This window comes from Scyliorhinus torazame, chromosome 21 (genome assembly GCF_047496885.1).
Source record: "Scyliorhinus torazame isolate Kashiwa2021f chromosome 21, sScyTor2.1, whole genome shotgun sequence".
Taxonomy (NCBI): Eukaryota; Metazoa; Chordata; class Chondrichthyes; order Carcharhiniformes; family Scyliorhinidae; genus Scyliorhinus; species Scyliorhinus torazame.
In genome coordinates this window covers 110,200,862-110,223,926 of record NC_092727.1, presented here as the reverse complement: position 1 = coordinate 110,223,926, position 23,065 = coordinate 110,200,862, and the positions used below count along the sequence as shown (strand labels likewise).

Below are 23,065 nucleotides of genomic sequence, written 5' to 3'. Positions count from 1 at the left end.
CTGCCCCTATTGCAAAGGGAGGTCAAGATTATCTGGAAGCAGGAAGTAAATGAGCACCGAGGGTCAGCTTTATAAGGCAGCAACATCAATTAATCACGCTGATTAAATTAATCATTCTGCTGTCATCACAACCTTATAAAATGGTGATGATGTGGAGATGCCGGCGTTGGACTGGGGTGAGCAGAGAAAGAAGTCTTACACCAGGTTAAAGTCCAACAGGTTTGTTTCGATGTCACTAGCTTTCGGAGCGCTGCTCCTTCCTCAGGTGAATGAAGAGGTATGCTCCAGAAACATATATAGACAAATTCAAAGGCGCCAGACAATGCTTGGAATGTGAGCATTAGCAGGTGATTAAATCTTTACAGATCCAGAGATGGGGTAACCGACAGAATACCCTTCGTCGTCCAGTACGTTCCCGGAGCGGAGAAACTACGACATCTTCTTCACGGCCTTCAACACGTCATCGATGAAGATGAACATCTTGCCAAGGTCATCCCCACACCCCCACTACTTGCCTTCAAACAACCGCGCAACCTCAAACAAACCATTGTTTGCAGCAAACTACTCAGCCTTCAGAACAGTGACCACGACACCACACAACCCTGCCATGGCATTCTCTGCAAGACGTGCCAGATCATCGACATGGATACCACCATTACACGTGAGAACACCACCCACCAGGTACGCGGTACATACTCGTGCGACTCGGCCAATGTTGTCTACCTCATACGCTGCAGGAAAGTATGTCCCGAAGCGTGGTACATTGGCGAGACCATGCAGATGCTGCGACAACGAATGGACGGACATTGTGCGACAATCACCAGGCAGGAATGTTCCCTTCCAGTCGGAGAACACTTCAGCAGTAAGGGCATTCAGCCTCTGATCTCCGGGTAAGCGTTCTCCAAGGCGGCCTTCAGGACGCGCGACAACGCAGAATCGCCGAGCAGAAGCTTATAGCCAAGTTCCGTACACATGAGTGCGGCCTCAACCGGGACCTGGGATTCATGTTTCATTACATTCACCCCCCACCATCTGGCCTGCGAAATCCTACCAACTGTCCTGGCTTGACACAATTCACACCTCTTTAACCTGGGGTTACCCCATCTCTGGATCTGTAAAGATTTAATCACCTGCTAATGCTCGTATTCCAAGCTTGGTCTGGCATCTTTGAATTTGTCTATATATATGTTTCTGGAGCAGACCTCTTCATTCACCTGAGGAAGGAGCAGCGTTCCGAAAGCTAGTGACATCGAAACAAACCTGTTGGACTTTAACCTGGTGTTGTAAAACTTCTTACTGTTATAAAATGGTGGCAATTCCCCGTGTTTGTGATGATCTTAAAAAGTTTGACATCCAGAGAATTCCAACCGCAAGTTTGTGAAAGTGATGCTCAGAAAAGGAAAAGTTAACAATGGTTCCACAGCCAAAAAGTAAACACTCCTTTTCTGATATGGTCGAAGCAGATTTCACTGGTATAAAACTAGCCTCTTTCCAAATGTCAAAAACATATTCAACTCAATAGGGTGCTTTCCATAAAGTTTAATGACATATTAAATATTTGATTTGATAGCTGAAACGAGGGGCAGGATTTCCATGCAAACAACGTGGGACAATTTTGCCACAAACAGCACACAGTGGAAATCACGGGCGAGATTCTCCGACCCCCCGTCGGGTCGGAGAATTGCCGGGGGCTGGCGTGAATCCCGCCCCCGCCGGTTGCCGAATACTCCGGCACCGGATATTCGGTGGGGACGGGTATCGCGCCGCGCCGGTTGGCGGGCCCCCCCCCAGCGATTCTCCGGCCCGGATGGGCCGAAGTCCCGCTGCTAAAATGCCTGTCCCGCCGGCGTAGATTAAACCACCTACCTTACTGGCGGGACAAGGCGGCGCGGGCGGGCTCCGAGGTCCTGGGTGGGGGGCGTGGGGCGATCTGGCCCCGGAAGGGTGCCCCCACGGTGGCCTGGCCCGCGATCGGGGCCCACCGATCCGCGGGCGGGCCTGTGCCGTGGGGGCACTCTTTCCCTTCCGCCTCCGCCACAGTCTCCACCATGGCGGAGGCGGAAGAGACTCCCTCCAATGCGCATGCGCGGGAATGCCGTCAGCGGCCGCTAACGCTCCCGTGCATGCGCCACCCGGAGATGTCATTTCCGCGCCAGCTGGCGGGGCACCAAAGGCCTTTTCCGCCAGCTGGCGGGGCGGAAATTCGTCCGGCGCGGGCCTAGCCCCTTAATGTTGGGGCGGCGCGATGCCCGACTGATTTGCGCCGTTTTGGGCGCCAGTCGGCGGACATCGCGCCGATACCAGAGAATGCAAGGACAAGGAGGATAATCGGTGGTGATCCAATCTGTACGTTTATCGAGGCTCACAAAGTAAGCCTTGATGTGTGAGACAACCTTGAGTTTTACAGGAAGTACTTCCAGCCCTGTCTCAAAATTTCTTATTATGCTGGAAAAGTAGAATTATTCACCATTAGTTTTATTTGAGTGGGTGGGGCGGGGGGGGACCTATCAATGAAGGAATCTGGAGGACAGAAAGATGAAAGAAAGCTTAAACAAGAAGATATTGTACTGGATAATGAGTCAACATTTTATATAACATTTTATGAAGCCAGATGACGTGGGTTAACAGATTGATCTCTGGAATCTGAGACTGAATTAAGATTGACTGTTGTATTGAAAATCTCATCGTACTCTGGCTGTAAGATTTCTATGTAAGGTGAATCGGAGTACTCAACCCAGTTCCTCATAGGGTACAGGCCCACATCACAAAATTGCCTCTAATTTGGCGTCAAATTGGACTAACTCATTCACAGAATTAAAAAAAATTTTTTTTAAATAAATTTAGAGTACCCAATTATTTTTTTCCAATTAAGGGGCAATTTAGTGTGGCCAATCCACCTACCCTGCACATCTTTGGGTTGCGGGGTCGAAACCCACGCAAACATGGGGAGAATGTGCAAACTCCACACGGACAGTGACCCAGAGCCGTGATCGAACCTGGGACCTCGGCGCCGTGAGGCACAGGGCTAACCCACTGCGCCACCGTGCTGCCCTCATTCACAGAATTGAAAGGATATCTTGTTACAGGGTTTGGAGCATCGCACTTTTCATCTCGAAAAAATATCATGGAAACAAGCTGTACAGCCCGGCAGGTCCATGTTAAAATAACTTCTGCATTAGGAACAGAAACATTACTCTGATCTAACCATTCTCTACCTGAGGATGTTATATTCCCACTCTAGAGTGCACCTAGAGTGTAACCCAGGTTTGACGCAGTACTGGATATTAATCACTGTAAAACTTCTTCCAACTTCTTCCAGCAGTGGAACTCTTGCTGCTTTCCTTCTAGAGTTAGATGCTAACATTGCAGTATAAATGCACTTCAAAATGCCTCTCTGTTGGAGCAGTCTGTGCACAACTGAATCTAATTCAAAATTTCTCATTACAAAGGGGCGGTGAGAAGTGATTTTCAGATAAACTACAGCTTAAAAAAAACAAATTTGTATTCATTTACAACGCTTCATGACCATAGGACATCTCAAAACATATTGCAGCCATTTTAGTCATTTTAAGTGTAGTAACTGCTGGAATGTAGGAAGTGGGATAGCCAATTGGTGGGCTGGTAGGGCCCCCAGGAAAACCAATGGGATGAATACCAGCTGATCTGTTTTTCATGTTAGCTGAAGGGCTAAGTTTTGACCAAGGCATTGGGAAGACTCCCTGTTCCTCTTTTGATTCATGACTTCAGGCCCATTGCACGTAGCTGAGAGTGCTGGCAGGCATATCTCTCCTGAAAGATGGCAACTCTGACAGTGCAATGTTCCCTCAGTACTCGACTAAAGGGCATGATCTTACAGCTGTGTCACACCCGACGAGAATCCATGTAGGCCGGTTAGACCGCGGGAGGTGCCCAAATCGGGAACCACGCCAGGCAGCGAGCAGTTTGTGATCTAACCAGCCCGCTTCCTTTGCCGGGATCCGAATCCCGCCTAGAAGCGGCCCGAAGCTAATTGAGGCCAATTAAGGGCAATCTCTATCTCACTACCGAGAAGGAAGCTCAATCTTAGAGCCTCCCATGATCTAACCTGCTCCCCAGTGGGAGGTCACGCGGGCGCCAATTAGTACTGGTCCACACAAACGAAGATCAGGTGTCATGGCACCTGGGGTCCCCAGTGTGGAAAGAAATTCTGTGTGGGCTTGCCTGATAGGAAGCTCACCTGGGCCCGAAAAAGTGACTCAGTGTGGTTAGATAGCAGAGGGGAACTCGCCGTCAGAGCGGGGGAGAAACTCCCAGTCAAACCTGCCTGAAATGACTCTTCGGAACACTTCCGTTAAATCGCGCCCGCAGTAGTAGCCTTGATTATAGTTGCATTATTTTCTTTCACTCTCTTTTCTTCAATTTATTTTCCTCCTATCCTGAAGGCTGGAAGACGATTCCTTGATTGGATCCCTCAGCTGTTCATTCTTCATCTGCAAACCAAGGCGGATAGGTTCACCAAGCCTTCCAACGAATCCAGCTCTGTCAGTGCCCACAAATCATCGCAGAATCCCTACTGTGCAGAAGGAGGTCATTCAGCTCATTGAGTCTGCACCGACCCTCTAAAAGAGCACCCTACCCAGGGTCAGGTCCCCATCCTGTGCCCGTAACCCAACCTAACTTTTTGGACGTTACGGGGCAATTTAACATGGCCAAACCACCTAACCTGCACACCTTTGGACTGTGGCAGGAAATCAGAGGAAACTCATGCAATCGCGGGGAGAATGTGCAAACCCCACACAGACAGTCGACCAAGGCCAGAATTGAACCAGGGTACCTGGCGCTGTGTGGGAGCAGCGCAGACCACTGTACCGTCATGCCACCCTGATATTCATTTCCAATTGTAAGCGATTGGATAGCAACCAGGAGTGTGAACCCAAATGCCTTGCCACGCTACACATTCATTACATTTCTTCCTCGGTCTTGTCCCCTCATATAGGGAAAGAAAAGGCAACTGGGATAACGCTTCAGCAAGGACAGTGTTCAGTTATATACTACCCTTAACTTGTAAAATATTCCAAGGCACTTCACAAGGGCGACATCAACCAGAATTTGACAGTGAGATAAGGACATATTAGGGCAGATGCCAAATGGTAGAAGAGGTAAGTTTTAATGGTTCATTTGGAAGCTTGAGAGAGCGTTAGAGAGTCAGAGAGCTTTATGAAGCGAAAGGCAGGTCTAGGTAGCTGAAGGCATAGCCGCCAATGGTGGAACAATGTTTAAAATATGGTTAGAGGCCAGAATTGGTGGAGTGCTAGGGATTGAGAAGGCTTCCAGGACTGGAGAAGGTTACAGAGATCGAGAGGGAAGGAGGCCATGGAGTGATTTGTAAACAGGGGTGAGAATTTTTAAATCATGGCCTTGCCAGGCTGGGAGCCAATGTAGTCCAGCAAGCACAGGGATGACAGGTAAACTGGAATGGGTGTGAGGTAGGTATTACGATCTCGGACCAAATCCCAACATTTTCCAGGATACCGGACAGGAACCCCAATCACTTTTTTTAAATTTGTAAAACAGTGAGAAACGATACTTCACTCCAGGAGTGAACCAGGTTCATAGGCTGAAGTTAAAAAGAGATACATATTATTCTATAATTGTTAGCTATTGTATATGAATGTCACCACAATCCCAGAGGACCTGTGGCTGCTCTCTACTTTGAGAGCTGACTCGTCGCGATTAAACCTGAGGGTCACCACACCTCGGGTGAGCGGCAAGGTTGAGAAGGCAGGGGCGTCAGGTGGTACAGGAATTGAAACTACGCCGTTGGCATCGCTCTGCATCATGAACGAACCATCCGGCCATCTGAGATAACGAACAATGAGCTTCCTGTAGCAAACAGAGGAAAAATATCCCTGGTTCTTCAGCGCCCTGGTGATGTCACCCGTGTGATGTGCCTTGGAATATTTTACAAGTTAAGGGTAGTATGTAAATGAAAACTGTCCTTGCTGAATGGTTATCCCAGTTGCCTTTACTGTCCCTATGTGAGGGAACAAGACCGAGGAGGAAATGTAATGAATGTGTAGCGTGGCAAGGCATTAGGGTTCACACTCCTGGTTGCTATCCAATCACTTACGATTGAAAATAAATATGAGGGAGGCATGGTGGTACAGTGGTCTGCGCTGCTCCCGCACAGCGCCAGGTACCCTGGTTCAATAAGGGTAGGGTATCTGAAAACAATATTATTAACACAGTATTAAACATCACAGGAATATAGCTTACAATTATCAGTTAAACAATGCTTAATAATAAAAGGAAACACTTTAACTTCTAACTGATACCTTCTCAATCTCCAATCAAGCAAAACCCATCACAGGTCAAACCCCGCTTTTAAATAAATTTAGCAAACACAGGATTACTTTCTTTCTCTGGATAGAGAGATCCTTTCAGTAAACAGCCTTCAGAACCCTGTCTGTCAGATTAATGCTGAATCTGACAGCCATCTGCAAAAAGTGTTGTTCAGCTCACTGCTTCCAGAAAACTAAACTGAACTCTGCCTGCTACAGCCCTGGCTCATCCCCTTAATTACACTATCTTTATTTCACTCAAGTCCCATGACCTACATACTTAAGTCTGGGCACACTGCCTCTAATTATGTACTCCCCAGGGAATCCCAGAAATCATAACAAAATCCCATTAGGCCTCTCCCTTTAAATAGCTTGAAAAAAAATGATGATCACACTTTTTATGACATCTTAATTGCACCTTTTTCAGCCACAAAGTCTGTCTGTCATTTAAACCAGCATTTAAAAGAAATGACTGCAGCAGATACGTACGTACACACCCTAACCCAAGCTTTTAAAAACATTGCTGCAACAGATACATATAATATAATATATATATATACCAATGAATTACATTCATCACAAATGAAACCTGCAGAGATTTACTGTAGGGAGGAAGATAGAAGGCTGGCCAAGAGAGCATTGGAAAGTCTAGAAGTATTAAATACATTGATGAGGATTTCGGCAGTAAATGAGCTGAGGAAAAATGAGTTGTGTGATATTACGGAGGTAGGTCAGCAATCTTGGTGATGAAGCAGATTTGTGGTCGGCAGTTTGCCTTACTGCTAAGCCTTGGATCAGCTAAGAATTAAACTGAAGACCATACTAATCTATATCATCTATCAGTGCACCAGGTGGTGCTTTTACCCGCTGAAGCACCAGGGAACTTTTCCCTCTGTTTGCTACAGGAAGCTCATTGTTGGTTATCTCAGATGGCCAGATGGTTCGTTCATGATGCAGAGCGATGCCAACGGCGTAGTTTCAATTCCTATACCACCTGACCCCCCTGCCTTCTCAACCTTGCCGCTCGCCCGAGATGTGGTGACCCTCGGGTTTAATCACCACTAGTCAGCTCTCAAAGTAGAAGCAGCCACTGGTCCTCTGGGATTGTGGTGACATTTATATACAATAGCTAACAATTATAGAATAATATGTATCTCTTTTTAACTTCAGCCTATGAACCCCCTCTTTATTATCAAGGTAGGACCAACACCCACACACGAACTATGGCAAGTTTGCCCACTTGAAACATGAATTAGCGGTAGACAAATTAGCGGTAGACAAATTTAACAATCGAAACCGGACCCATGATATAGCGAATATAATAACAGCTATGATTTGGAGCTCACAGTATTAATCTGATGCTGAAAAATGATTTCCCTTGCAGTTAGGTTGTTATGTGAACCCGTTTATGAGCTTGCTGCCTTTTTGTCGTGTTCACAAATGAACAGATCTGCTGGGAAGATGCTTGGAAATGCTTGCTTTTATGCTTTTATTGCTGAGTTTTCCCTCCTATATATTTTCCATTCTGAAACATCCTGCTCTTTAAGTTGGTAACACTGACTGCAGTAAAAGCTGAATGAGGGGAGCATCTCAACAAATCTTTCCCAATCACATTATTCTTTGAAGAAAGCGCCCCACACCCTTTGTGTCGTATATTTCAGTCGTTTCGCTTTAGCTTTTAAAAATGTACCTGCTCGACCAAAGCATTCTACACAAATAATGTTAATTTATTTTAAAAATCAACACTGCTAACAGTTGATAGAATTACACAGCAGAAAGGCCATGAGTAGAACTTTTTTAAATCTTGAAAATAATACTACTGTCACAAATGTCAAGGAATAAAACAATGATTGGAATATTTACTGGACCAGAATTGACTACAGCATTTTTATTAGTGCAGCAGAGATGTAGCTGAAAGAATTGCTGCACATTTTGAAATGGGGCCTGTCCCCACCCTTCACTTCAATCCACCGACTGATTGATTTTTCTTGAATTCATCATTATTCATTACAGGATTTAACATCGAAGAAATTAAAGCAACCTCCATGGCTACATTAGAGTCCTCCCTCTTTCATCTTAACAGAATTTGATGTGTTGCAATGCAAGTGTCAGCCAAATAGGTTCTGCGAACATTTAACAATGCCACTACATAATTGATCACCGAGATGTAGCATTTAGGACCAGCCAGAATAAAAACACGGGTTGATAGAATTCTGGTGGCATTCTGCTTTGCAAAGAAATCCCAAAAATGAAAGCAGGAGGAGATTGTGATACTCACAAGAGCCTGTGGTAGCTTCAGTGGTATTCGGTCTGAGATTTCAACATGCTACGTACATCATACAGTCAGAGCACAGTGAAATAAATCCTCTGTGTATCCATTCTGGGTAATTAGTGAAACCTCTCTGCTGTTTTCCTGCAGCAAGGCAGCCACTGGCCCCAGTGACAGAGACGTGGGTGTGAGAACAGCTAGCAACGGCACAATTTAACCAGAGCCTAATGCAACATTGCTGCTGTGCCGCTTACAGTAGAAGGTTTAGCACTTTTGTAACCAATGTTAACCCTTTGAGGTCCACCGTACTCCTACATTGAGCATGCCTGTAATATATGGAGAGGGACAATTAACTGTTTCGATACAGGCATGCTCATGCATATATTTTCAGTGACTATTTTGCATTTGAATCTTGTCAATTTCTCACTTACAGGTTTACAGGAATCACTTTTTCTGGAAGGAGTATGTTTAAAGGTTATTTTAGAAACTGGAGCGGGGGATTAATTGAAGGGAAAAATTTTGTTTGCAATAATCCTGCTTTTCAATTCAAAAGGTATTTTTAAAAATTAATTCAAACGATGTGGGCTGCACTGGGTAGGCCGGCTTTCATTCCCCACCCCCATTGCCCTCCCAGAAGGGGAAAACAGTAAAACGGGGAAATGAGAATCCTGGTCTGAACTGGTCTTGTATACTTTGAAATGGAACACCTGTAAAATGGGGAAATGGGAATACTGGTTTGAACTGTTTTGATTCTTTTCTCTTCCTGAAATTCAGATGTGGGCTAATGCACTCCGATATTTTCCTGTTCCTGAATGAATGTCAGAATTTGAATGGGGTGTGGTTGGGAGTGGGTTGGATGGTGGAAGGAAGAGGTCATTACCACCAGTTGGTAGGATTTTGCCTGGTTTGAGTCAATTCACACCTCTTTAACCTGGGGTTACCCCTATCTCTGGATCTGTAAAGACTTAATTACCTGCAAATGCTCGCATTCAAAGCATTGTCTTGCATCTTTGACTTTGTCTATATATATGTTTCTGGAACATACCTCTTCATTCACCTGAGGAAGGAGCAGTGCTCCAAAAGCTAGAGCGGAAGTCTCCGGAATCCGGCGGGTGGGCCGTACCAAAGAGTGGTGTGAACCATTCCGGCGTCTGGCCGCCTGGAAGATGCGGAATCCTCCGCACTTTCAGGGGTTAGGCCGGCGCCGGCGGGTTTGGCCCCGTGCCAGCCGGAGGGGATGGCGCCGCACCAACTGGCACCGAAGGGCCTCCGCGGGAGCACCGGCGTGTTCTGGCATGATCCCTGCGCATGCGCAGAGGGTTTTTTCTCCGCGCCAGCCATAGCAGACCGTTACAGCGGCCGGCGTGGAGGAAAAGAGTGCCCCCATGGCACAGGCCCGCCCGCAGATCGGTGGGCCCCGATTGCTGGCCAGGCTACCGTGGGGGCCCACCCCGGGGCCTGATCCCCCCGCCCCCCCCCCTCCCCCGAGGACTCCGCAGGCCACCTGCAGAGCCTGTTTGATTTACGCCGGCGGCACTGGCCGAAAATGGGCGGCCACTCCGCCTATCACGGAGCGTAGGATCGCTGGGGAGGCCACTGCCAACGGCCTCCGACCGGCACAACGCGATTCCCGCCCCTGAAAAACTCGGCGCTGGAGAATCCGGAAACCGGCGTCAGGGTGGCGGGGCGGGATTCACGCCGCCCCCTGGCGATTCTCCGTCCCGGCAGGGGGTCGGAGAATCCCGCCCCTAGTGCTTTGAAGCAAACCTGTTGGACTTTAACCTGGACTTATATACTAGTGAGACTCCTAGTGGTAAGTCGGTGAATTACAACGCAACCATGATATCACTGCAAAGTGAATTTACCTCAGTTAAATTGTACTGACCCTCCTCTGCTAGCTGTTGTAACCTGTGGAGGAAGATCCCTAATATTCAAACAAAATTGAACTGACAGTACACACTTTCAAAAATTCAAACTTCAAACGTTTGGCACCTGTAAATAGCAATAGTGCTGGAGGTGGAGGAATCATTGGGAAGACGGGGAGCATTCTGGACTGCAGTGGCCATCATTTTACATGGCTACATTTGATGTCCGGCTAACAAAGCCATGCTGTTGATGGAGGCATATGTTTACGGATGGGCGAAGGAAACTACAGATCAACAGACTGGCTTTTAGAAGTATCTCTGCACTATAAATACAGACACCAGACTGATATCTGAATTATTTATGCTGAAACAACAGGTATAATTGTAGCTGAAGTACCAAGGGCTGAACTAAGTTGGCATACATCTGAGTTTTCCCCTGTTCTCTTTGTTCTCTGGGGCCATTAACTGCATATCTTCCCTCTTCACCAATGAGACCGGCAGCACATGAGGAAGTAGATACAATCCAACATGGTATCATTCACCACATAGTCATCTATAGGCTGGCCCATATTACCTCAGGTGGACCTAAGTGATCCCAGAGCACTACTTTGAAGAAGAGCAGGAGGGTTATTCCTAGTGCTCTGGGCAATATTTATCTCTCAACTAGCATCCCTAAATGATCTGGTCATTATAAGCATTGTGGGACCCGACTGTGGGCAATTGGCTGCCATGCTTCTTAGATCACAGCATAGGATAGAGTTTAAGAGTGTTTAATTGGCTGTAAATTGTTTTGGGACATCCTCAGTTGGTTAAAGGACTTGGAAAGAAATAAGTGTTTGCATTTACGAATTACTCATATCTGACATGTAACAACTGCACCATATAATTTAGGAAGTCTTATTATGGCGGCATGGTAGCACAATGGTTAGCACTGTTGCTTGGCAGCGCCAGGGACCCATGTTCGATTCCTGGCTTGGATCACTGTCTGTACGGAGTCTACATGTTCTCCCTGTGTCTGTGTGGGTTTCCTCCGGGTGTGCGGGTTTCCTCCCACAAGTCCCGAAAGACGTGCCTGTTAGGTGAATTGGACATACTGAATTCTCCCACAGTGTACCCGAGCAGGGACAGGAGTGTGGCGACTAGGGGATTTACATAATAGTGTCATTGCAGTGTTAACGTAGGCCTACTTGTGGCACGAATAAAGATGAGCGAATACTTAAAATAAATCTGTCTGCGTGTGCCCGAGGAGGCAAAATACTTAATTATGGAATGTAGCGTCTTGCCATCTATTTGTTTTTTCATTTCATTAAACTGAAGTTTTTTTTCTTGTCGGTATTATCAGTTGTATTTCCACCGCCCAACTCCCCCCCTAACACCACTCTTCACTTATTTGTGGCATTCTGCCATCCTGACACTATTCTTGCATGTTGGAGCAGGTTACCTAGTTCTGAGAATATTTTCATAGACTAATCTAGAAATCAGAACTTTTACCATCGCTGATGCCAACCTTGAATGGAATTCAATGTAAGCAAGTGTGAGATTATCCAATTTGGACCAAGAAAAGGAGAGGGCGGGGTACTTTATAAATGGGAAGAGGTTAAGTACAGTGGATGTCCAAAGAGATTTGGGGGTTCAGGTGCATAAATCTTCAAAATGCCATGAATAAGTGCAGAAAATAATCAAAAAGGCTAATGGAATGCTCGTCGTTATAGCTAGAAGACTGGAGTATAAAGACACAGAAGTTATGCTGCAGTTATACCAAATTCCGGTTAAGTCCCACTTGGAGTATGGTGAGCAGTTCTGGGCACCACACCTTAGGAAGGATATTTTGGCCTTGGAGGGAGTGCAACGTAAGTTTACAAAAATGATACATGGATTACAGGGGTTAAGGCCCAAGGAGAGATTACACAAACTAAGCCTGTTTTTGCTAGTAAGTAGAAGGTTAAGGGGAAATCTGATCAAAGTAATCAAGATATTAACAGGGTAGATAAAGATAAACTACTGGTTGGGAATTCAAAAACTAGAGTGCACAGTCTAAAAATTAGGTCCAGACCATTCCGGAGCGATGTTAGGAAGCACGTCTTCACGCACTGCGGGTATAAGTATGGAACTCTCTCCCACAAACAGCAGTTGAAGCTCGAAAGTTAATTTTAAATCTGAGATAGATAGATTTTTGTTAAGCAAAGATATTAAAGGATCTGGGCTAAAAGCAGGTACATGAGGTTAGGTCACAGATCAGCCATGATATCATTGAATGGTTAGGCTTGAGGGGCTGAATGGCCTACTTCTGTTCCTATGTTCTGAATGCCAGAGTATGGAGATGGTTCATTGATCGATCTAAGGCTCTGTTCGGAGGTGCACCTTTAACCAGAGTGAATCCTTGGAGGGAATTCACCCTTGTCCCCGCCGGCAGGTTCAAGGGTCAGTGAGGGGGACGAATGTGGCAGGAATGGAAAAATCAGTTTCACGGTCTCAGCTGTGAGTTTCTCGGCAGTGGGAGGCAGCGCACTGTTCGCTGGTGGGAGGATTCTCTGTTCCTGCCGCTGTCAATGGGATTTTGCATTGAAGCCACCCGAGGCCACCGGGAAATCCGCAAATGGGGGTGCGTGCCGGCGGAGTAAGAGAATCCCACTGCCAGCGAATGGCCAGAGAATTCCCACCAGTATCTTCTGCTGGTGCCTGCCGTGATGGATCAGGAAACCCGCTGGAGGCTGGTGTGAAACTGATTTCCATTCCACTAACGGGATGCCGATGAAGGCCCGACCATAACATTCCCACCACATCCGATTCTCCAGAACGCCAGCGGGAAAACACACGGGAACAACATGGCATACAGATGTCGGGACTTGCCTGAACAATGCCTGGCGCTACCTCTGGAGTTCGGAATGGAGGCCGCCACCAACACGGAACCCAGAACACCACATCAGTGGGTGGGGGAGCATTTACAGGTGGGTCTTCCAGACTCAGTGGCATTGAGGAGGTCTATCTTCCTGCCTCAGAGTGTTCCAGGAGATCCATCTTCATTTTCTTTCCTCAACAGTTTGATCAGTGCTGTTGGATGTCGTTTCAATATGGCACCCAGTGACAACGGCGGAATACGTGCTATCAAGCCTTCCCTGTAACGGAATACAGCATATGGGGCGCGATTCTCCCAAAAGGGAAGAAAGTTCCCCAGTGAGCACATTTAAATAAAATAAAATAAATAATCTTTATTGTCACAAGTAGGCTTACATTAACACCGCAATGAAGTTACTGTGAAAAGTTACTAGGGAGAATTCAGGATTCTCAGCTGGTACGGAGATTGAGCCCGCACTACTGGTCTTGTTCAGCATCACAAACCAGCTGTCTAGCCCACTGAGCTAAACCAGCCTTGCTGCCTGTTTCCCGGCACTCACAGTGGCAAGAAACACATGACTATTCAACACGACTTATGTTGAATAAGAGGCTTGAATTGGGAACACGCAGCTGGAGCCAAACATAGTCCCATTTTGTACATTATAGCGAGAGATTGGGATGCCATTTTTAAATGGAGTCCTGATCCCTGACCTCCCCCCACCCCCCTCCCCCTGCCCGAATGCAATATGAGATTGTCCCTGCCCCCCCCCCCCCTCCAACATCCACACCAGGCACCCTCAGCCCAATCACGCACATGCAAAAGATGCCAGCTTGACAGTGCGAACCTGGCACCTTTGCAGCACCAGGCTGGTACCCAGGTGGCACTGCCAGGGTGCCCAGGTGGCACCAGGGCACCATCCTTCCCAAAGGGCATGCAGCTGGGGATCCTCTGGGAGACCCCCACAAGTGCCATTGCATCTGGTCCCCGTTTGTGGAGACCAGTGGTAAACGGCATTCACCCGAGGTCTCTGAGGCAAAGGGATTGATTCCCAAAGCCTCAAGTACCTCATGACCCTGCACATTAGAATGAGGCTTGCTGCCTCGCTCTAAAATGCAGATTTGCCAAAAAGTGATCCTGCCTTTTGTGGGCGGGATTTACATTACAACATCTCGTGAGATTGTGTTGAATCCCGCAAGGTATTGCGAGCCGGGTAGATCCCGGGAGCGGGATCTCCTGGCTTTTGACGGCCACACTGTGCCGCAACGAGCTGCGTTTCTGGCGCAGCGTAGCCGTCAGATCGCTTCCTTTGTTGTGGTTTCCCGCCGACCTCCACTGTGGGAAACACGCCACATTCATTATCCCGCCACAGAAATTTGTCCCAGATGGGAGATTTCCACCCCTTGTTTCAGGAGCAGGCTCCAAACATGAAGGAATAAGAACATTCTTGACATGGTGATATGTCTCTCAAGCAGTCTGTCTGCTTTCTTTAATTAGCAATTCTTGTTGACATAAGCAGAACTCTTAAGTTAAGAGTTTTTCATTACTTGAAATATTAAAGAAGTTTGGATACTTTATACGAAAAAGGTTCTCTCAATTTATCATCCTCCTTCAAATTTAATGTATTTTTTCAATAACCTGGCTCATCCCACCTTCCAAGGGATGGGAATAAACATTGGTCTTGACAGTGATAGCCCTTAAATGAAAAAGCAAAATAAATATTTTTAAAACCGATGGTTCATGGGATCATCAGGGGCACTAACATGGAGGAGTTAATGATCTGAGAGATATGTAGGAGTTGAATTAAAGTTGCTAGGTGCAGTCATTAGCGCAGGGTGTTTAATCAAATGTGTCATTACCACAATCTCTGTGTTAATTAAACTTTTTCCTATTAGGATGTGACAATTCTCCGAACCGGTTCCATCAACGATACAACCAGGGCGGCAGCTGTGTGGGTGGGGCAAGGGGAGGGAGAGGAGGTAGTGGCAGTGCAAAGTTGGACAGCAAACCATCCCAAATTTGGCACTGAGGCCAGGGAGATTTTAAACCCCTGGTTTCCGCAAAGTGGTAATGAGGTTCCAGCTCAAACCCAGCATGACGTGGTTGCTGGCTGGCAGGGTGGGAGTGCAATGTTGGACAGACGTTGGCGACTGCATGCATATCGCATTTGAGAATGTGGTCATAGATTATCATAGAATTTCGGCCCATCGAGTCTGCACCGGGTCTTGGAAAGAGCACCCTACCAAGGTCCACACCTCCATCCTATCCCGATAACATAGGAGCCCCACCCAACACTAAGAGAAATTTTGGACACTAAGGGCAATTTAGCATGGCCAATCTACCTACCCTGCACATCTTTGGACTGTGGGAGGAAAACGGAGTACCCGGAGGAAACCCACGCAGACACGGGGAGAATGTGCAGATTCCACACAGACAGTGACCCAAGCCGGGAATCAAACCTGGGACCCTGGAGCTGTGAAGCAATTGTGCTACCCACAATGCTACCATCCTCCCTTCCTCTCGCCCCCTCACCATATTTGGGGCCTGGGGCACCTATAGAACACAGGGCTACTTATCTTTCTGCTTTTCAAATGCTGCCTGGCCTGCAGTGTGTTCTTGTTTTAACTGTAGCACGGTAGCACAAGTGGCTAGCACTGTGACTTCACAGTGCCAGGGTCCCAGGTTCGATTCCCCGCTGGGTCACTGTCTGTGCGGAGTCTGCACATCCTCCCCGTGTCTGCGTGGGTTTCCTCCGGGTTCTCCGGTTTCCTCCCACAGTCCAAAGACGTGTTGTTAGGTGAATTGATAAATTGCCCTTGGTGTCCCAAAAGGTTAGGAGGGGTTATTGGGTTACGGGGATAGGCTGGAAGTGAGGGCGTAAGTGGGTCGGTGCAGACTTGATGGGCCGAATGGCCTCCTTCTGCACTCTATGTTCTTTGTACGTATCTCTTTTGCTGTAAACACCATAAAAGGCAACTATACCATATTTCATACAGGGGCTGTGAAACCATCCAGCTTGTAGACATTCACATATTACTGAAAAGTAATACAGATGAATATAAGTTCCAGGGGAACAAAAGATATCTATTGTGTTCATGGTTATTCATTGTCAGTCAATGGAATAATTTGCCAGACGCGGACACTGAGATATACACAAACTGCAGAAACATTATTTGATTGATCTTTTTTAAAGTCAGGTATTATGGGATGGCTTCTCCGCTGTCCACCATCAGTAGCGGCATTCCCGATGCAGCGGAGAATTCAACGCCAGGCAAAAAACGGGATTGACGCTCCGATCCTCTGGCCAACTGCTGACGGCAGCATCAATGGTCACGCCCTGGACAAGCGGGAGGATGCAAACGGGTCAATTAGATGGGCGGGGGGAGTTGGGTCACACTCATACTGTGGGCAGGTTGAGGGGGGGGGAAGTGACCCAGAAAATCCTGTACATAGTACATAGAACATACAGTGTAGAAGAAGGCCATTCGGCCCATCGAGTCTGCACCGACCCACTTAAGCCCTCACCTCCACCCTATCCCTGTAACCCAATAACCCCTCCTAACTTTTTTGGTAACTCAGGGCAATTTATCATGGCCAATCCACCTAACCTGCACGTCTTTGGACTGTGGGAGGAAACCGGAGAACCCGGAGGAAACCCACCCAGACACGGGGAGGACGTGCAGACTCCACACAGACAGTGACCCAGCGGGGAATCGAACCAGGGACCCTGGCACTGTGAAGCCACAGTGCTATCCACTTGTGCTACCGTGCTAGGGTGGAGGGGGAATTGCGTTGTGGGGGGCCCCAGACGCCGGACCTCGCTACTGGACCGCCTGCTAAAAATGATGGCCCAATAGTAAGATTTGTGATGGAATCCCTGACAATCCCTACCATGCATAAATGTGCATGGCAAGGGATAGGGAATTGCCTCTGGATTTGTGCTCCCAGTGCGAGTGCAATTCAGAGGCGATTCATCTCCAGTAGGAGAATATAAGGGCAGATCAACCAGCCGCATTGTGCCCGAAAAGCAGCGCTCTGCGGCTGGTAGGTGCCCGAAGATCCCTCTTCCAGGATTCACCAAAGATGCCATGCCTCGTGAGATCTAATGTGATCTCGCGAGACATTGCCATGTCATCCTGCCATGTCTATCTCACTCCAATATACTTTCCTGAGATCTAACGAAGGTGTGGGGTCTATCCCCCTTTGCCTCAGAGCCCTTAGGCGAGCGGCGTTGTGGGGGCCTCCCAGGAGATCAGAGGCCCCCAGGTGCTTGCCCTCTGGGCAGTGTGGCACTCTGGCACCACTGGTGTCACCTGGGCACCCTAACACTGCCAACTTGCCAGTACCACCTGTATTGCAGGATGGCACTGCCAAGGTTGACCAGGTGGCATTACCAGCTGGCAGGGGCATTGTCAGGCTGGCATAGTCAAGGTACAAACTGACATTTTTCACACAATGGGGATCAGGCCCTGCGGTGCTGTAATGGGTGCAGGGGGGGAGGGCGTCACTGAGGACCCGTTTATAGGTGAGTTGGGGCTTGGGGGTGGTTGGCAGATCGGTTTGGCATTTTAAAATGCCGTCCCGATCTCTCCCTGCACTGAGGAGTTCCGCCAAGCGGAGTTCCGGCGAGCGGAGCTCCTCAGTGCAAAAAACGGGACTAAGTGTGGCCTTGGCTGCACATTCCTCTCTGAGGCCCCCGATCTTCCTGAATGGCTGTTCGATAGCGAGGTGTTTCTAGGTGCTTCGAACACTGGGAAACCCTGGTGTGTGCTTTGGGACTCTCTTCTCATTCAGGTACATCATGCCCATAATCTTCCAAATGGAGAATTCTGCCCTACATCTTTTCTGAAACCTAGACTGATCTTTACATAATTCCAATCCGTAGAGCAAGTGCTGCCTTCTGTTTTGGGAAGTGTTAAGATCGGAGATCAATCAGAGAGTAAAGGTTATTCCATTTTCAAGTCAATTGCAGTTCTCCCTTGGTCAGCTGCACTCAAATGCTGACAGGCCACGCAACAACAATGCCAACAACACACGTGAATTTGGTTTTGGTTTGCACAATTTTCCAGTGCCCACTCTCGCGGGCAAGGCCTTTTAGCGTGTGAGCATGAATTTAGAAAACCGCGTCGATAAAATCACTCTCCAATCCCATCTGCGCATTCAAATTCTCAACACATTTTCAAAATGGAGATGGAGATTGAAGTTTTAGTGCTGTTAATTTCTTGCTTTCCAATTAACGTTTCAAAGCATGGCAATTATGCAAATGTTTATTTTATTTAGCAGCGATAGTGGTTTTGAAGCATCATCTGGCTCACTTAAAATAAAAGAGGAAAGGGAACAGATTTGATCCCAATTGTGATCAATCACATGTGATTGATCACTTTACCCAGGCAAAGAGTAACCTGGAGCCAGCTGTAAGCAAGTTGACCATTTCAGACACTCTCTGTGTATGGCAAGGTAAAATGTCCTCGTGAAGTGTTGGCTGCTGGCATACTGGCTGAGCTCGAGGGCTTTTGTTTGGGAATCAGCAGTGTGAATCAGGTGCCTACAGATACCAGATGGGTAACAACAGACCACTGTATAGTGACAAGGCCAGAACGTAGTCAATTTGGCCTCTGCATGTTGGTTATGAAATTGGACATGTGGTCAGTAAGAGCAGTCGACGTGTTCGGATCATTCGCCTTACCACTGGAATTCGGGGTCTGATCATTAAACGAAGATTCATTCAAATTATATTAAACCAGGGGCTTGCAAATCCAGGATTGGCAGCTGTAATATTGCTTACTGTTGTAATATTAATGCAGTTAGCTTTAATAAGCTTATTCTTTACACAGAATCTCATCTGGCCTCTCTGCCTTTTGAGCGGCACTTGCATATTTACCCCGACAGAACAATATTGACCTGTTGGTTCCACATCACAGTGATGTCTCTATTTCACACTGGTATCTGTGGCAAAACTGCACTGACATTTCAGTCACACTTAATGAAAATGCTATTAAAAATATTTTGTAGTTGACAGGGAAGAAAGAGGAGCGTTATTCAGTTGAAAGGTAAAATTGGCTGGGTTGTATATTGATGTGACCAACCCAATACCGTCCATTTCACACCACACTCCAGCTCCCTCCTCCATCGAACCCACACCGCAAAGGCCGCAAAGGTTGGGATTCAGTCAGCCCCCGCCACGATTATGCATCTCCTGGGTCCAAAGATCAAGCCTACTCTGTTCTGCGGCTTGCTCCAGACTCCTCCCACAAGCCTATCAATTTGGCAGATTTCCAGGCGGCGAACCTGTCAGGGCTAAAAGACGCAAGCTATGGATTTAAAACTGTTCAAAACTCAGCCCCTGTTATATTCAGGTCATGGTGTAGATTATTCTGAGCTTTTAATACTTGGAGCCCCTTTTATCCCGTTCTCAGATTTGACAGATTTTCTCCACGGAGAAATTGTTGATAAATACAGCTACCAGTGCTGTGCTGTCTCCTCTCATGAAATAATTTGGCAAATGACAATGCACAGAACAGCTCATTTTATTGTCCGTTTTGGCACAAATGGATTTACAAATCGGGTGTACAGAGCACTGAAAGACAAGACCATTGAATTTGCTCATAAAGAAGGTTTTTGTTGAATCTCAATGAAATCATGCACTGAATGTGTGTGCTTGACATGATTTTCCATTCTGGTGCTCTTTTCATTCCTCCAGGTCATTCAAGAGAGAAAAAGGGCTCCGTTTAATGACAGTCTCGGAAATAGGAATATTTTAAATTGTGTCTGCAGCACTGAGCTGCCATTTTGAGAGAGGTTGCAGAACCATTTGTATGAAATGTGTATTTTCGCATAATTTTTGAATCCATGCACACTGAAAAATCAGATGAACAGGGGCCCACTCAGAATCCATTACTGCTCACAAATATCTACTTGTAGACCGAAAAGCCACTTAGTCTTTGAAGCGGCATCCCTGGGATTTTGGTCTTGGAGAGTGGGTCTAATTATTAACATTGTGCAGTCAGGCATGCAAGTCAAGGAAAAACAAATGCAGCTACAACAATGTTACACCAATTCAAATTGTGTTTCTAATGCATCAATGTTATAATTAAAGTTGCTGAGTTATTTGATGCCACAAAGTTACGGTACTAAATTATCACTACTATTCACATTTCTATAATGTCAATTATTGAACATTCAAATGTTTTTGTTGCAAAAAATGATTTGCATTATCAGGTTTCGATCATTCAGATTTTGTCTCATACGTTAGTGCTGTATTTGATTGGAATTAATTTCGCTGTTCAGAAAGCGCAATGTAGGAGATGGATAACCCCTTAATCAGGAGAGGGATAACCCCTTAATCAGGCACCAAGCATATATATTTGAAGATATAAAGACCCTGTGATAGATGGAATTATTTCATTGTCCCCAAGTACATTCGTTGAAATTGGACCTAGACCCAATCAAAAACAAATTAGCATTTAAAAAATAATATTTATGGAAATTGATGTAGCTCCTGGCATTTAACTGCTGATTAAAAAGTCTACAATTCAAATTTTCCTCCCCATATTTGCCCTATGCTAGAAAATGCAATTGCGATGTACAGCACTGTATGATAAACATTGGAATCTGGTTTTGACTCCAGCCTCAGGTGACTGTCTATGTGGAGTTTGTACGTTCTCCCCATGACTGCGTGGGTTTCCTCCGGATACTTCGGATTCCTACCAAGTCAAAGATGTGCATGTTGGGTGGATTGGCCATGCTAAATTGCACCCAAGTGTCAAAGATGTGCAGGTTGGGTGGATTGGCCATGCTAAATTGCACCTAAGTGTCAAAGATGTGCAGGTTGGGTGCAGTTTCTTGGTAGGGCGGGGGAATGGGCCTAGGTAGGGTGTTCTTTCAGAGGGTCGGGGCAGACTCAATGGGCAGAATAGCCTCCTTTTGCACCTTAGGGATCCTATGGATTCTATGGATGGGCGTCAAAGATCTTTTCCAGTCCTGAATAGTCCTATTGCCACGAATTGCTCCCTATAAAAAGAATAATCAAATAGCTTTGAATAATCAGTTTCTAGAGTCTCCCGTGCCCTAGCCGTGTGTTTCTCGGTGGCACGCCATTCGCTGACAGCAGGATTCTGTACTCCGGTCGCTTGTCAATGGTATTTCCCATTGAAGTCACCCATGCTGCCGGGAAATCCATGAGCGGTGGTGCACTGCCGCCGGGAACAGAGCAACCCAACGGCTGGATAATTCCGGTCTAAGTAACTTAAAATGACACATCCAGCCTCGACATGATCGTGGCTCACTGTCAGACTGTGCTATCCAAATCAAAAGTGCAATGGATAACAAATTAATGCATTGTGATATCTTGTGGAGGTGATGGGAGCCCCAGAAACCAGTTGGAGAGCCGGCAAGACCCCTGGGTGGTCTCTTCTGGAGAGGGCCCGAAGCATCTCTGGCATTAACAGGCCAGCTGTGAGCCTTCCCCTGGGTTCAAGGACCCCAGGTGGCAGTCCCACCTGCCAAGTCCTACCAGCCAATCCAAGGCAGGCAGCTTTTCTATACTCAGCAGTGCTTCTGGGTCTACACCCATTCGAGGCCTTGGATTGAGGAAGGCCCTAGACACAGCTTAGGTAGTGGAAAGGGAGACATGGGAGGAGACAGGATGCGGCAGAGAGGGCTCTCGACAGTCCCCCTCCTTCCCAATGTGTGGTCCCTCGATCAGACCCCCACTGAGAATAGACAAGCAAACGCCAGTCAGCCCACTGCTGGGTTTCTACCAGCATGAGCCCTTAAGTGACCATTAATCACCTCAGTTGGCAATAGTTGGATAGGTGGCTGGGTGCGTGCTTGATTAAATGTCGCTTCCCCCCATCACCAAACTTGCCACGGGTAAGGGCACAAGATTTTGCATTGTGCGACATTCCTTTGCTGTTAAATGAGTTGGTGAGTTCTTTAAAACATTGCACAGAAGAATGTCATATGAAGACATGAATGTGCGGGGGCCTAATTCCTGATTCCTCTCAGGGAGCACTGCTCAGGAAATGATGTGCTGACCGCCTTGATTTTCAATTCATTTAAATGGATACCTGAAAATGATGGTAAAGCGAATCCCAGGAATATCTCCTCTCATCAGGAGCACCTATTTGGGGTATCAGCCCTTATCTGTTCAAAAATATTTTCCAAGGCTATTGATGAAAAATCACTGAGGGTTCCATACATGACACCTCAGGAAATGATCATTCATTTATTGCTCTATGAGATCAGTTATACCCTCATTAATATACAAAGTACGGTGTTAACTTTACAGAGCATCACACTGCAAGCAATTTTTTTTACTATATATTTTTTCTTTTTTTTCTTTTCACTGCAACCAATTATTAATAACATCATTATCCCATTTCATTATCCCATATCAAAGATGACGAGTGTGCATGCCAGAATCAAAACAATTTGTGTGGTTTGACCATTCATCTGTGCATGCAAGCCATTTATTATCTTGCAGAACAGGTATCGCGGACATGTGTGTGTGTGTGTGTGTTTGTGTATGTGTGTGTTTGTGCGTGGATTAATGAGCCTCACTCCACCTGTTAAGCACAGCCTCACTGTTCACGTGACGCTTCAGAGCCACACACATTTATTGCACAATTGCCTGCCAAGCTCACTCTTATCGTCTGCCATTGTCTAAATGAAGAACAGGGATGTATGGAATTACTTGGCCAAACAATGCAAGTTAAAAACACCAAATTAAATCTTACAATCAAACTTATCCGATGTCACACTGGAGTATCTCTTTACC

The 23,065-nt window shown here is 46.7% G+C and overlaps 1 protein-coding gene across 7 annotated transcripts in view; it reads right to left on the bottom strand.

Moving 5' to 3' along the window:
* Positions 1 to 23,065, bottom strand: part of mpp3a (MAGUK p55 scaffold protein 3a) — a 166,514-nt gene that overhangs the window by 125,978 nt on the left and 17,471 nt on the right. For 3 of the 7 annotated variants that reach the window (XM_072487238.1, XM_072487241.1, XM_072487240.1), the window contains exon 1: positions 8,599 to 8,817. The exons of 1 other annotated variant lie outside the window; for it this stretch is intronic. The gene's annotated coding sequence lies outside the window, so the exon portion shown is untranslated. Of the gene's footprint in view, positions 1 to 8,598; positions 8,818 to 23,065 lie in introns of those variants that run through there. 3 more of the 7 variants (XM_072487235.1, XM_072487239.1, XM_072487237.1) reach the window with 2 other exon arrangements.